This window comes from Eptatretus burgeri, chromosome 18, assembly GCF_056783735.1.
Source record: "Eptatretus burgeri isolate ZD-2024b chromosome 18, Ebu_testis_v1, whole genome shotgun sequence".
Lineage (NCBI taxonomy): Eukaryota > Metazoa > Chordata > Myxini > Myxiniformes > Myxinidae > Eptatretus > Eptatretus burgeri.
Window position 1 is genome coordinate 35,919,050 of NC_140978.1, and position 15,661 is coordinate 35,934,710.

The following is a 15,661-nucleotide window of genomic DNA, read 5'->3' on the forward strand; positions in this document are numbered from 1 at the left end:
AATAGTTCCTTGCGAGTTACGCAATAATTTCGTTCGGGCCTACTCATGGCCCGACTGTAATACGCGATCACTCTTTCCACGCCCCCTTGTGTCTGGGACAAGACTGCTCCCAATCCTTCCTGGCTTGCATCCGTGTCCAGGGTATACATCCCGTCATCGGTGGGGTACGCTAAAACAGGTGCGGATGTCAAACACCCCTTTAATTTGAGGAAGGCCTCCTGGCACTCCTCCGTCCAATTAAATCTCAACCCCTTCTCCGTCAACCGGTGAAGGGGCCTGGCTATCTCCGCAAAGTTTGCCACGAAACGCCGGTAGTAGGAGCAAAGTCCCAAAAAGCCCCGCACCTGTTTGACAGTTGTAGGTACGGGCCACTCCTCTACCGCTGTAATTTTTCCGGGGTCGGTCTTCACCCCCTCGCGGCCTATCACGTGTCCGAGATAGGCCACCTCTGTCGCGAACAAAGTGCATTTCTCTGGGCTCAATTTCAGCCCTGCCTGCCTGAGGTGCCCAAACACCTGGTCCAAATTGGCTATCTCCTGGGTGAATGTTTTAGCGTGTACCAGGACGTCATCCAGATACACCAGGCATGACTGCCACGGCATGCCGCCGAGTACACGCTCCATCAGTCTCTCAAAGGTGGCGGGGGCGTCACACAAACCGAACGGCATCACAGTGAACTGATACAGTCCCTTCCCTGTGGAAAATGCCGTTTTCTCCTTCCCCGTCTTATCCATCTCCACCTGCCAATACCCACTCTTGAGGTCCAGAGTTGAGAACCATTTAGAGCCTGCAACGGCGTCGAGGGTATCGTCAATTCTAGGCAGGGGATAGGAGTCTTTGAGTGTCACGTTGTTCAGCTGGCGATAGTCCACACAGAAACGCGTGGTCCCATCCTTCTTTTTAACCAGCACAACTGGTGACATCCAAGGACTTCCCGAGGGCTCGATGACACCTGCATTGAGCATCTTCTCAACCTGTTCATCAGCCTCCTCTCTTTTGCTCCATGGGAGCCTTCGAGCAGGCTGACGGACAGGCCGGGCCCCATTGGTGTGGATCTGATGTTGCACCAGGCCCGTACGTCCAATATCCTCGGGTGACAAGGAGAAGATCCCGATGTGTCGGTCGACCAGCTTGTATAAGGCCTCCCGCTGGGCCTCCTCCAAATCTACACTACTCCAATTTACCATCTCACGAATGGGACCGGGCCAATTCCTAATCGAGTCTGGAGACTCCTTCTGGGGCCGGTCCGGCTCGACGTTATCGTCCCTCAGCTCTGCGACCTCTTTTACTGGGATGCAATCTGCCACCTTCGTGCCCTTCCTGATAGTGCGTGGTTCCGTGCTAACATTTATCACCCGTACGGGCACTACTGGCCCGTCGGTACTTACCAGGGTGCGGCCCACGACTAAGCCCGGGGTTGACGGCCCTGCCGGTAGTTCCGCTAGGCCGCAGGGGCCCTGCCACGTTGGGGGTGCTCGCCACCGGGCCGGGACCACCGCCTCGGCACCCGGGGGAATGACCACGGAGTCAGGAGCCTCCAGCTCCACCCTCTCATCCGTGCTCACGCCTCCTAACGGCAACTCTTCACCACCCAACTGCATGACCCCCGGCCCAAGTCGATCTTACAACCACCGGCCGTCAGCACATCCAACCCTATTAGACATGGGTCGTACACCTCTGCCACCCAAACCTCTATCTTGGTTTTCACAGTGCCCAATTTAAACGACACGAAACCACGTCCTATGATAGGGGCCGTTGCCCCGGTAGCTAGCTGCAAACTATGGTTTTGCAGACGGTGGATCTCATCCCAACCGTCTACACTCGAATCAAGGACCACAGGGCTGATGATCGTGGCGCTTGCTCCCGTGTCCACCACGGCGTCTACCCCTACGCCGGCAATCTTGCACCGAATTGTTAAGCTACCTTTGCCAATTTGGCCACAACTGATGACCTGTCGCAGTTCTGAGGGCTCTTCTCCGTCTGAGTCTGCCGAACACGGCCCTACATGTTCGGCACTTCTTAGTTTCCCGGGGACTGGTGGGGGGTGATGGTTGGGCCTGGCTATCCCTATTGACCCGGGGCGGAGTTGGTGGTCTAGGGGGCCGTGGCTCTTCTCTTCGCGGGGGCCTTTCCCTGCGCGGGGCGTTGCACCTCCGCTGCAGGTGGTCCCCTGCGCCACAATTATAACACCTCTTCTGGTAAGGTGTTTGCCTCCAGTACGCCGAATTATACCCCCCTCCATTCCGAATTGGGGTACCCCCCGATGGCCCATCTCCCGCCCTTCCCGGGCCCGACCGCCTCTCCACAGGTCTTCCGAACCGGCGGTCGAACATGCCCTGCACCATCCTTTCCATTCGCGCTTGGTCGCCCAGGGTTTCCCCGGCTCCCAGCGCACTGTCGTGCACGGGGTCCACCTGTCGGACTGCCACCGCGTGGCGCCCAGCCCCTCCCAATGGCGTTCTGGCTGCCTCCCAGCAGGCAGCAGTATCAGCCGCCTTCTGGAGGTTGTCCGGGCGCCATACGGTGAGCAATGCTCCGACATCGGTGCCCCCTATTGCTCGAAGGAAATGGTCCAGGGCAATCTCCTCCCGGTACTCCGGTGGCATGTTGGTGTGTGCGATCCCCACCAAGCGGCGAATGTCATGTGCCAATTCTCCCAGCGATTCCTGGGGACGTCGTTTGCGCCCGTTGAGCTGAGCTTTAACAAGCTCGCTCTGCTGGTCCATGCCAAATCGGTTTTTTAGGGCCGAATGGAGATCCTCCAGGGTCGCCCCCTCACTGGGTACCGTGGTCAGGACTTCCAAAGCCATGCCACGCAGGGCCGCTGTGAGTTGTGCCACACCCTGCACCTCGTTCCAGCCATTGCCTCTGGCAACACACTGGAACTGGGCCATATATGCCCTCAAGTCCGTCTTGCCATCGTACGGGGGTAGCGGCACCCTCGGTTCTTTCGAGGTCTCCTCCCGTTCCCTCGGGACTCCGGGAGGAGTGTACCTCCCCAGTCCCAACGGTGCCTCACTCCCGCAGGGTCCGAGCCATTTGCCCGGGGGCTCCACCACCCTTGTCTGCGTCTGTCCGTGCCCCGCGTCGTCCCGCTTACTCTCCCAAGCCATTGGACTCACACTCCGCACACCCCCTGGAACAGTCATTCTGGGTGCCCCCATTAGGCCAAAAGACCCCGCGTTCTCTACCCTCCCCAAGCTTGGCATGCTCACCCCCGCATCGGGCAAGCCTCCTGCTCCGCCTTGTGACACCGGCCCCACCTGGGCACGATCCGCCTCGAGGGAGTATATCCTCTTCCCCTGTTCCCGAAGGAGGCCACCCTGCTTCTCACACCGGGCCTCCACCCTATCCGCCAGTCTCTTCTCCATTTCCTCCATTTTTCCCCTTATTACCCCATTTATTTCCTCCCCTATCGTTCCTAACGACAGTTCCCCGACTTTTTCTCTTATTTGCTCCACCTCCCCTTGTACCTGTGTCACCATCTTATTTGTCTTGGATATTTCCTCCCTCGTTGTCCTAAACTGCTCTTCTGTCTCGCCCCGGTTTTTTCCTATCTGTTCCCCCAGTTCCTCTGTCTTTTCTCCGGCTTTCCGCTCCATTTCATTAATTACCTCCTCATGTCTCTTTCTACATTCCTCCGTCACCTTTTTTAATCCTTTCTGTGTCTCCGCTTTTACCTCCTTTCGCAGGTTTTCAACTTTGTCTGTCATTTCCCGATGTCTTTTCTCACAGTCCTCCTTCACGGCTCCCAATCCCTCCTTTATTTTCCCTTGTTCTCTTTTTAATTCCTCTATCGCCGTCGTGTTCCTCCCTATTTCCTCCTTTATTTGGTCTTGTCCCTGTTTTACTTCTCCCAATCCTTTTCCTACTTTGTCTATTTTTCCCACCACCGTCTTTATTTCGTTTACCCTCTCTTGTTTACTTTCTTCCATTGCGACCCCCACTCCTTTTACTTTATCTTTTAACCCGGTCACCTCCGCTCGTATCGTGTCGACTTCCTTTTTCATTTCGTTTTTTAGTTCTTCCAAGCTTCCTTTTAGGCTCATTCCCATGTTCTGCGTCTCACCCCGCAGCTCTTTCATCTCTTCCCTCATTTGCTGTGTATTCGCATCCATCGTCGTTTTCACTTCATTTGTATTTGTATCCATCTTTTCATCCATTTTTTGTGTATTCGCATCCATCTTTTCGTTCATGCCTTTCATTTCGTTTTTCATATTCGCATCCATTTTTTCGATCATTTTCGCATTCATCTTTTCGTTCATTGCCGCCAGCATGGCGCATAGCTGGGCCATGTCGGATGCACTCAGCTGAGCCGTTTCGGCAAGGTTTGGGGAAGGGTTTTGGTGGAGAGGAGGGGGGGGAGGTGTCATACACCGCGGCCGCTGCCGCACCCATTTCGGGCTCTGGGTTCAGTTGGGCGAGTCCGTGTTCCTGCACAATCAACATTTCCTGCTCGGGGATTCCATCCTGGACCATGGATTCTACACATTCTACATCCATTTCTAATACCCCCGGCTCCCGCTCGCCTTGAGACGCCATCTTGCTTCTCTTAAAGGGTTAATTTGCTCGCTCGTAATTTGGAGGGAATCGGGGGTCGCTTCTCTCACCCCTGGACCGATTCCCGTGAATTTCGCTGGAGACAGGAGAGCCTGTTGTCCCGCTCTCCAATACCAGTGCCGCGAGGAGGGCGATTAATTTGTATCCCACTTCTGACACCAGTGTTGCGGTATTCGCGCCCGCCGGCGTGCTGACGGCCACGTAACTCGAATCGCGGCACGTCGCCCACCGGACGGACAATCCAGTCGTGACCCTCTCGGACTAACGCTGGGAACCAGTCACGGGTGGACCTTTCGGTCTCACTGCGATCGAGCCAATCAGCCCCCGCGTGGGATAGGGTTGCTCGCCAAATTCGACCTACCTAAGTACCCACGCGGAGGGTAGACCGGGCGATCGCACCTCGCCGCAGGTCGACTTCGGACACGGGCCACTTAAGCGACCCGTTCCGTACTATCAGAATAACCGAGCGGTGTTATCGTCGACCTCGACGGTTCGATTAATTATCGGGCGTATTCAGCCCACTACCAACCCTTTACGTGAAGCAAGATGAGGATTCAATGAAGGAAATGACGAAGCGAAGCGGGAAACAGTTCAACACAAAGCACATTTATTCGCGACGAACGGAAAGCACACATTCAATTCCACCAAAAGCACACAGAAAAGACACAATGCAATTTACACAAAAAGCAAATGTAAAAGCGAAAACACAATGCAGAGCTAATACCGACTACCGAGCACACGGCAACACTTATACAATTCTACTTCACAGACGGCGCCGCCAACACATACCCAAAACCAAGGAAAGAATACCCTCAAGGATGAGGCGGGCCTGAGGCCGAGACCGGGTCGGCCTACCCGTCTGGTGATGAGACGCGGAGCGGCGATGGTGCCTCAACTCCGCGGGCCTCGCGGACAGTGTCTGGTAGGGGGTGGGAAAGGGGCCCCCTTGGTCGCACTATCTCAGCGCGGGGGGAAACAGGAGGGGGTTGCTGATGCTCGGGGTATAGAGGATTTTTATTATCCCGCGACGAGCGTCTCCACCTCGGCCAGGTCGCGCTGTCGGCCTCCCTGGGGTGCAGCTCCCTGCACGACGCGAGCACCCCCTCGTCTGCCCTCGCCGCCTCTCCACAGCTCCGTCCCCTCCGCTCCGACTCCAACTCACACGACGACCAGCTCCTTCTTGCCAACTCCACCGCCCGCGAAGTCTTAACTCTTTGTTCCCGACTCTCCTACTCTCCTACTCTCCGCCTCTGGACTCTCTGGACTGACGAACACGGTCCTTTTATCAGCCCCGTGGCTTCGCCCTCTCATCTTTGTCCCCCTCCCTTCGACCTTTCACCTCGCTCCCCATTGGCCCGAGAAAAAGTGGGCGTGAAGGCTTTTTGATCCATAAATTTGCATATATCGATCGCCCTGGGGGCGGGGCCAATTCGCCCCTCGCTCACCGATTGGACGGCAAAAAGTGGGCGTGTGTCGTTTTTGATCCGTTTTTGAAGCACAAAATCCGTGATTTTGTACACGCTGTTCGGCGCGCGCCCTGCACGAGTCCAACACCGGTACCCACAGCGGGGCAAGAACGGTGGCGATGCGACGGTTGCGAGGTGTGACGGGAAGGTCGTGGCGGTTGTGGTGAAGCGGCGTTGTGGTTGGTGGTTGATGTTGTGGTTGTGGTGGTAATCATGGCGGTTGGTCCAAAATAAAGATAGCAAAAGAAAAACGGCTATCCTGAAGAGTCGCAGCATGCATAAATGACATGTATTCCCACTAGACAACGGGTTTGGGCCTAACTACACATGTACTTACCGAGATACCTCACCTAAGGGACCTGAATGGTCGTTTGCGAATTTGGTAACCACAACAATATATATATATATATATATATATATATATATATATATATATATGTATATATATATATATATATATATATATATATATATATATATATATATATATATATATATATATATATATGTATGTGATATATGTATATATATATATATATGTATATATATATATGTATATATATATATATATATATATATATATATATATATATATATTGTTGCGGATTCGCGCCCGCCGGCGTGCGAACGGCCACGTAACTCGAATCGCGGCACGTCGTTCACCGGATGGACAATCCCGTCGTGACCCTCTCGGACTAACGCCGGGAACTAGTCACGGGTGGGCCTTTCGGCCTCACCACGATCGTGCCAATCGGCCCCCCGCGTTGGATAGGGTTGTTCGCCAAATTCGACCTACCTAAGTACCCACACGGAGGGTAGACCGGGCGATCGCACCTCGCCGCAGGTCGACTTCGGACACGGGCCACTTTAAGCGACCCGTTCCGTACTATCGGGATAACCGAGCGGTGTTATCGTCGGCCTCGACGGTTCGATTAATTCTCGGGCGTATTTAGCCCACGACCAACCCTTTACGTGAAGTAAGATGGAGATTCAATTGGAGAAAAGACAAAGCGAAACGGGAGAAACAGTTCAACATAAAGCACATTTATTCCGCGGCAAACGGAAAGCACACATATACAATTACCACAATTATGCACCAAAAGCAAATGTAACAAAAGAAGAAACAACAATTACGCACCAAAAGCAATTGCAACAAAAGAAACACAATGCAGATCTACTACCGACTACGCGAGCACACGGCAACACTTACACAGTTTTTACTTCACAGACGGCGCCGACAACACATATACTCCAAAGCAAAAGAAAAAAGGGGCCACCTTCAACGATAAGGGGGCAGACGGGCCTGGGGCCGAGACCGCGTCGAGCCTACCCGTCTGGTGATGAGCCGCAAAATGGCGGCGGCGCCCCGACTCCGCGGGCCTCGCTGGCACTGCCTGGAATGGGGTGGGAACGGGGCCCCCTTCTCACACTATCTCAGCGCGGGGGGGAAACAGGGGGGGGGTTGTTGATGCTCGGGGGAAAGAGGATATCTGGCTGACTTGGGTCCCGCGACGAGCGCCTCCACTGCGACCTCGACCGCGTTCCCGGCCTCCCCTCTCCGCAGCTCCCCGACTCTGACACGAGCGCAGACCTCCACAAAGCTCCTTGGCTTCTCCAGACTCTCCGGACCCCGACAGACACTCTCTCGACTGATTTCGCCGCCGCCACAACTCTCCAACTCTTCCTCGATTCGCCCCGCGCTCGGCGCTTTATAGTGCGACAGGAGAAACCATATGCAGATTTTTGGATCAGGATCGGCTCGGGGGCGGAGCCACGCTCGTCCATTGGACAGAGGAAAAGTGGGCGTGAATCATTCCTGATCCTCGAATCTGCATATATCGATTATACTCCGACGCGCCTGGAGGCGGGGCCAAATCGCCCCACGCTCGCTGATAGGACGGAACAGAAGTGGGCGTGAATCATTCTTGATCCGATTTCTCGGAAAGGCCGCTTTTTGCACCCGATGCTCGGTGCGCGCCCTGTACGAGTCCAGGATCGGTGCCCACAAGCGGCGCGGGAATGGCGGTGATGCGATGGTTGCGAGAGCGAGATGTGACGGTAAAGGTCGTGGCTGTTGGCGTTGTTGTTGTTGTTGTGAAGCGGCGTTGTGGTTGGTGGTTGCTGTGTGATGGCGGTTGAGACGTGGTTGGCTCAAAATAAAGATAGAACAGAAAAACGGCTATCTTAAAGGGTCGCAGCCCGAATGAATGACATTTATTCCCTCTAAACAACGGGTTTGGGATAACTACACATGTACTTACAGAGATATCTCACCTATGGGACCTGAATGGTGGTTTGCGAATTTCCTCAACCACAACAATATATGTATATATATATATATATATGTATATATATATATATATATATATATATATATATATATATATATATATATATATATATATATATATATGTATATATGTATATATGTATAGATATGTATATATGTATAGATATGTATGTATATATATATATAGATTTGTATATATATATATATATATATATATATATATATATATATATATATATATATATATATATGTATATATGTATATATATATATATATATATATATATATATATATATATATATATATATATATATATATATATATATGTATATATATATATATATATATATATATATATATATATATGTATATATGTATATATGTATATATATATATATATATATATATATATATATATATGTATATATATATATAAATATATATATACATATATATATATATATATATATATATATATATATATATATATATATATATATATATATATATATATATATATATATATATATATATATATATATATATATATATATGTATAGATATGTATATATATGTGTGTATATATATGTGTGTATATATATATATATATATATATATATATATATATATATAGATATATATATATATATATATATATATATATATATATATATATATATATATATAGATATGTATATATATAGATATGTATATATATATGTATATATACAGTAGACTAGGCGTAAGTCGGCAGCGTGGAACTCATCACTTCGCCGAAGTGGGCAGCGTCAAAAAGTCCCGAATTTAACTCATGTTAAGTCCCTATGAATCAAGGGTCATCCCTCTGTAAGTCGTCATCTCTCAGTCGTCACTTCGTCGGGTGGTACTTTATAACTGGGCTGTTTCAAACCCAAACAGGAAATCTCAAAGTTGAGTTTGCATGCCTCGGGGTTATCAATCCAGCCTATTATTTCATTTACTACAACAATAATCATGATTCATTATCACTCCGAGTACGTGATATTTATTGTATAATTTTGGACATTTGACTTTGAGCTGTCTTGTCCAGATGTCATTCCCGATCCGGCCGTAAACTGGTGTTTCTCAGGCAGGGTGTTGCATCAACGAGTATGCTGTTCTTTGGATGGCACGTTAAGCTGGGGACCCGCCTGCTTGGATTAGCTAGCCAGTAAATGTTAATGATCCCTCCAGTGTCTTTCAGCAGAGTGGATGAGTTGTCACTGACGTCCCACCAAAATTCATGGCCTGATTACCACTGAGATGGAATTGGATTTAAAAAAAACAACAAAAAAACATGTACTCCTTGCCATGAGATTCGTCATCATAGATTGAAATCGACTTCAGGATCTCTATCCTCAAATTTATTTGATTCACATCCAATTCCAGCCTCGATTCACCGTAACAGAATGATTTGTAGCCACCGAATTGATTGAGACAAAAATAACAGAACATGAAAAATCATTTGCAATTCCATATTAATCCAGGAATAGAGGAACATGTGACTTTTTGCCATTTTTAATTGGCTGTTTTTGATGTCTGTTGAAAAGCAATCCCATCTCTGGAATCATGACGAATACTTCGAAACAAGAATTTTTTTTTACGTAGGAGGAGGCCATTCGGCCCATCATGCCTCTGCGACACCAACACCAGATTAAATATATCCATCAAGAATGGGGAAGGAGTGGGGATGAGAAAAGTGTGTCAGGCTCAAGGATATCACCAGGTTGTTAAAAATTTTCTTTTGTGTGTTTGTGTTTTAAAGATTATTATGAAAAAAAATTCACACTAAGTAACTTTCATTCTTCCAGACCTGCTGACACTATTTTCTTTCTCTTTTTTTTTGGAAAATGTGAGGCTATCCTAACTTTGTTTCATGCAATTTAATTCCGAGGCTTCAAGGGTTTATGCTGCCTATTCAGGTACAAAGCAATTCCAAAATGAGGCTTCCAATCCTGGCTGAGAAATGTCGCAGGGCCTTGGTCACAGTCAAGGCAGACCATGGCGTATTGTTTTGTAATATACAGGGTGTTTCATAAAGACCCTGACAACTTTGGTTGTTAATATATTTTGTATTACAAATGATACAATGATACCCTTTGTGTTATATGAATGATACAGACTCAAAAAGTTTTCTTTATTTTCAGGTATGGTGGTTTAATGTAAAAGAAAATGGTGACTCCACAGGAGAGAGCTCAGTGCGTTGAATGGTTTATTGAGACAAGATCTGACACGCAAGTTCAGCGTAATTTCCGTACAAGGTATGGAAGGAATCCACCATCATGGACTGGTAGCAGAGAGTGGGACAAGAGGTTTAAGTCGACTGTAAGTTGTCAGAAACAGAAAAGTACCAGTTGACCAAGTGCAAGTGCAGCAGACGTTGGAACGAGTGCGTGAATCCTTTCAACAAAGAACAAGAAAATCAATTCGACGTGCATCCTGTGAACTGAGACGACCATCCACCAATGTACACAGGATTTTGCATAAAAAATACTGAAGATTTATGCTTATAATGTGCAGATTGTGCAGGAATTCAAACCAAATGATGGACCAGAATGCAAGGCGTCTGCCTTGGACATAGAGGATGATGAAGATAACCTGGAAAAGATCATGTTCACAGACGAAGCTTGCTTTCATGTATCAGGGAAGGTCAACTGGCAAAATGTGAGGATCTAGGGCTTTGAAAAACCCCACGTGGTCATTGAACACATAGGTGACAGTTCAAAGGTCAATGTGTGATGCGGCCTTCTCCACGACTGCTTGGTGGGTCCGGTTTTCTTTGTGAGGCTACAGTGACCTCAACAATTTACATGAACATGTTGGAAGGATTCACCTTCCTCCTGATTGAAGACCTGCAACCTGATATCATTTTTCAACAGGATGGTGCTCCTCTCATTGGGCCTTTGTCCTTCGAGCCATCCTGAATGAAAAATTTCCAGGTCGCTGGATTGGCTGAGATGGACCAACCGCCTTGTCCCCACGATCACCAGAAATAACCCCCCTTGATATTTTTCTGTGGGAGCTTGTCATAGATGTTGTCTACAACACCAAGGTGGCAAACCTGCAGGATCTTCATTTTCAGATTATAGCTGCGTGCACACTGGTGGATGCAAACATGCTGAGCCGAACATGGCAAGAATTCGCGTACCGCCGTGGTGTCCTGCGCGCGACAAACAGAGCTCATATTGAAGTGTATTGATGATGTGCACAAAACGTTATAAGTTTCTGTATCATATAAACCAAAGGGCATCGTATTATTTGTGGTTCTGAATATATTAACAACCAAGTTTGTCCAGGTCTTTTTGGAACACCCTGTATAAGGATGTAACTAGTTGTCATTGGAACAGCACAACCGGCTAAATGTCAATTTACACAATGACAGATAGTTGTGTTTCAACAACAATAGGATGTTATCTACCCTTAACAAGAAGCTTTGTTTAGTTACACACAAATGGTGGAATTTTTAACTGCCACTTCCTCACCTCCCCATATCATACTTTTCTCTTCTCCCCAACCTCCTCTCTCTCCATTATATTTTCTTTATTCAAATACCCACTACCAATTTCCTTATGCATGCGTAATATATAGACTAATTCGCTGACCCATAATTTTTTTATTTGGTGGGGAAGGGAGTGGGGAACAATTGGACCATCCAAGTGTCATAAAGTGTTCATAGAGAATAATACATTGTCTGATTTTATTTCTCATTAGTGGTTCACCATTTATAGCCCCTCATACAGCCATCGAGGCAGTCATAGAGCAGGATGGATAAAAATGTGGCAAATTGGTCACCATTACACTTGGTGTTGGAATCTGGTCAGAGTATAGATTTCCATAGATTTGTAATACCTTCATATTTTAACGTCCATCTTGTAGGTAGAATGGCTGGCTTAATGCATCAGAACAAGAACATTGTACTCCTCGACCAAGTAGTGTGCCCCCTCCCCACACCTGCTATCAGATGTCACCGTGTGTACAAAGTATGTCGCCATTGTTTTTCGGTGCATGCACTTCTTCATATTCTTCCAAGCACCATTTTGAATCAGTAAATGCAATTCTTTTCTTTCCTAATGAAGTTTCTTCGAGATAGTTTTCAGCAGGATAGATACTTCACAAAACTTAAGCGTCATTTCACCTCCAATCTCTCAACACCAATACAGACGCAAACAAAAGAGGCAAAAAAAAAAAAAGAGAGAATCGTTAAGTGGTCCTTTACTTCAATGCGCTTCACGAAGCGGAGGGAGACACAAAACCCGCTCGTTGTGCCATTGAGCCTCGTGACTCACAGTGCCTGGGCGGTTGACAAGTGGCAGTCTGTGCCACCCCGACGATTGCAAAATGAGGTTTCTTGCCACAGCATTGCTTCTTGCAGCCCCTCAAACCCAGCTTAAAATTCCCATAAAAATGAAGATTTGGCAAATTTCCTTCCAGGTCAGACCCAAGGAAAGCACAATGTTTTCCTCACATGCTGATCATCTCAATGACACGCACCTTCCTTTGCTCCAGTTGTGACTCGTGGGAGGTGGTGGATAGCCCCATGGGATTGAGCAGTGGGTTTGGTTGATCGTCCAAGCTTTGCATTTCGATCATACCATGGTTGGTCAATTACAAACTCTCTCTCTTTCTCTCCCATGTGGATTACAATCACTTATTGGTTCATGTATCAATGTGCAGTAGAAGAAAGGAGGATTTTGGATCAGATGTAAGGTTGTGCGTTTCAGATAAGGAGACATCTGAAAGGGGATCGGGGTTCATGGGTGGGGATAAGCTGAGAATTTGGAAAAATCATGGAAGAGCACAATATAAATGGTGGCGAGGGAGATATGGAGGATAACAGAAACAGAGGCAGAAGATTTGAAGGAGATAGGGGAGGGAAGGGTGGGATGGGGATACAGGTTAGGGAAGAATTAGAAATTCTTCTTCATCTTCCATATGTAGCACATGGCTGCGAGGAACATCATTGGTTGAGGGAGCGGCTGTCCTGCTGATGCAACGCCATCTGCAGGTTATGGCAGGAATTAGTAACTTGTTCAGGGTGCGGGCGATGGCTCATTTACTCTTTGCGAAGGACACGGTGAGATCTTTAACGTTCACCAGCAAATGCTGGCAGACAGGACACCCAGTTTCTACATCCATCTGAGTGACAGCACATACATTGTCTCACCCTGCCTGTGGGACACCAGGATGACAGTTTGTAGCTGGGCGTTTTTTCATATGTGATACGTGGATTGACATGTTTGCTTTATGGAGCCTTCTGAAAAATTCCTAAAATATACATATATACTGTACATTGACCGTTTTGCTCACCCAAGTCTGGTAATGTACAAATTAAAGAAACAATTTTTGACTTAACAACAAGAACAGAGTTTATAGAACATGATACCCCATGTGGTGTTCAGATATATGCATGACTTCAATTTTAATAAAATAATGATTTTAACGATAGTTAAAAATAAAAATCTGGAAGTTTAGTGCAACTGAAGTAATCCAGAAGCAGTCCCAAGTACCACCCTCATACACCACCCTATTGAACCTTTATTTAAATTGAATAACTGCAAAACTGGAGGTTCTTGGAAGTATTATGACAGATGATTTGTGTTCTACAGTGTTCAAGTTTATAATTAAAGTTAGTGACCAGGTAACTGCCGTTGTGTGCACACAAAATAAAGATTGTAAAAGTCATATAAATATATTAATTATGGGTTTTACCACCATTTTAACCAGTCTTTACTCCATTACCTGATCGAACATGTCACATTAGTTATTCATGCCTGTTGTTTGTCCTTATGATGTTCTTAAAACAGTAAGTTTCCTGTTGGGATCTCCAGGTAGTTTCAACTTTGTTTGACTTGAATACAAGACAGGCACACAGTTAAAATTTATCTCACTCCTCTCTACACATGTGCGATCAGATGAATTCAAAGTCAAAGTACAGACAAGCGAAAGACTTGTCTTCCGATTCTTGTTTAAAATATAACATTCAATTCAAATAAGTTTTCCCCAAACATAAACTCCCATAAACATAAACTCAAGACCATAAACTGACCATCCATTGGGATCATACTCTGTGCAGAGCATTGATGCTACCTAAGCAGTCTCCTTGGATCTTGGACACAATCCTGGACAGGTCACCACTCTGACAGAGGATACCAGCAAGCTGGCACTCATTTTGCCAACCTCAGAAGGATGACAGGCAGAGTCAACCCCACCTGGTATTAATTCAACAGCCAAGTGAGATTTGCCAACAGCCAAGTGAAATTCAATGATCCCAAGCCCACCACCCTAACCATTAAGCCAACACCAGGCATGCAGACTGATAGACATGAACTAATTGCTTAACACTGCTTTTCCTTTCACATGCATTGGGTAACAATAATAATAATAATTATTATTATTATTATTATGAGAACGACACTCAGTGGAGCACATACCTCTCTACCGGGCTGAACAGTTTGTTTTGGATCTCATTACTCGGCTGGAACTGCATCCGGACCTGAACCAAAATCTAATCAGCTTATTTTTGTCACCTACCCAAATCATCCACTAAGTTTTGTTATCATCCGTCCACAACTTTTTGAGATACCATGCTATATATTGTTGCAGTTCTGCAAAGTCGGTGCTCCTTGAGGCAATATAGCGGTCCTGAGACAGTTATTTAATTGGTATTCATTTTAGATGCCTGGTGTTGGCTTAATGGTTGGGGTGTTGGACTTGGGATCCTAGGATCCTGAGTTCAAATCTCACTCGGATGTTGAAATAATACCAGGTGAAGTTGACTGTCTGTCATCCTTCTAAGGTCGGCAAAATGAGTGCCAGCTTGCTGGTATCCTGTGTCGAAGTGGCGACCCGTCCAGGATTGTGCCCAATTGACAAGGAGACTGCTTCGGCAGCACCAACGCTCTGCACAGAGTATGGTCCCAATGGATGGATTCGTTTTAGATAGCCCTTGCCTTATGTCAAGTTTGTTTATGGGACAGAATGAATTGTGTGGGATTTTAGACAGTCTTTATTCCCATCCTTTATTTACTTTGCTTTGCACACACGACCTCTCCATCACACAAGCATACACGCATAGCAACAGGTCGCTCATTTGCATACGCAAGCCATTTCCCGTTCAAACCTCACACCATTATCCAACAGACGCTCACCTCAAACCTTCACCAGACTTGATAGTCTGGCAGATATGTGAAATATTCTGGTAGTTTTGTGCCTTTGATGATACAAGCATGAAATTTGGTACACAGTTATAGCATACCCTTAGGAAACATTTTGGATATAGGGAAATTCCAGATTACCCCTAGGGTCAAAATGGTGGCCATTTTACAA

General features: G+C 46.8%; 1 long non-coding RNA gene across 2 annotated transcripts in view; it reads right to left on the reverse strand.

Moving 5' to 3' along the window:
* Positions 1-15,661, reverse strand: part of LOC147008871 (uncharacterized) — a 126,008-nt gene that overhangs the window by 43,640 nt on the left and 66,707 nt on the right. The window lies entirely within an intron of this gene.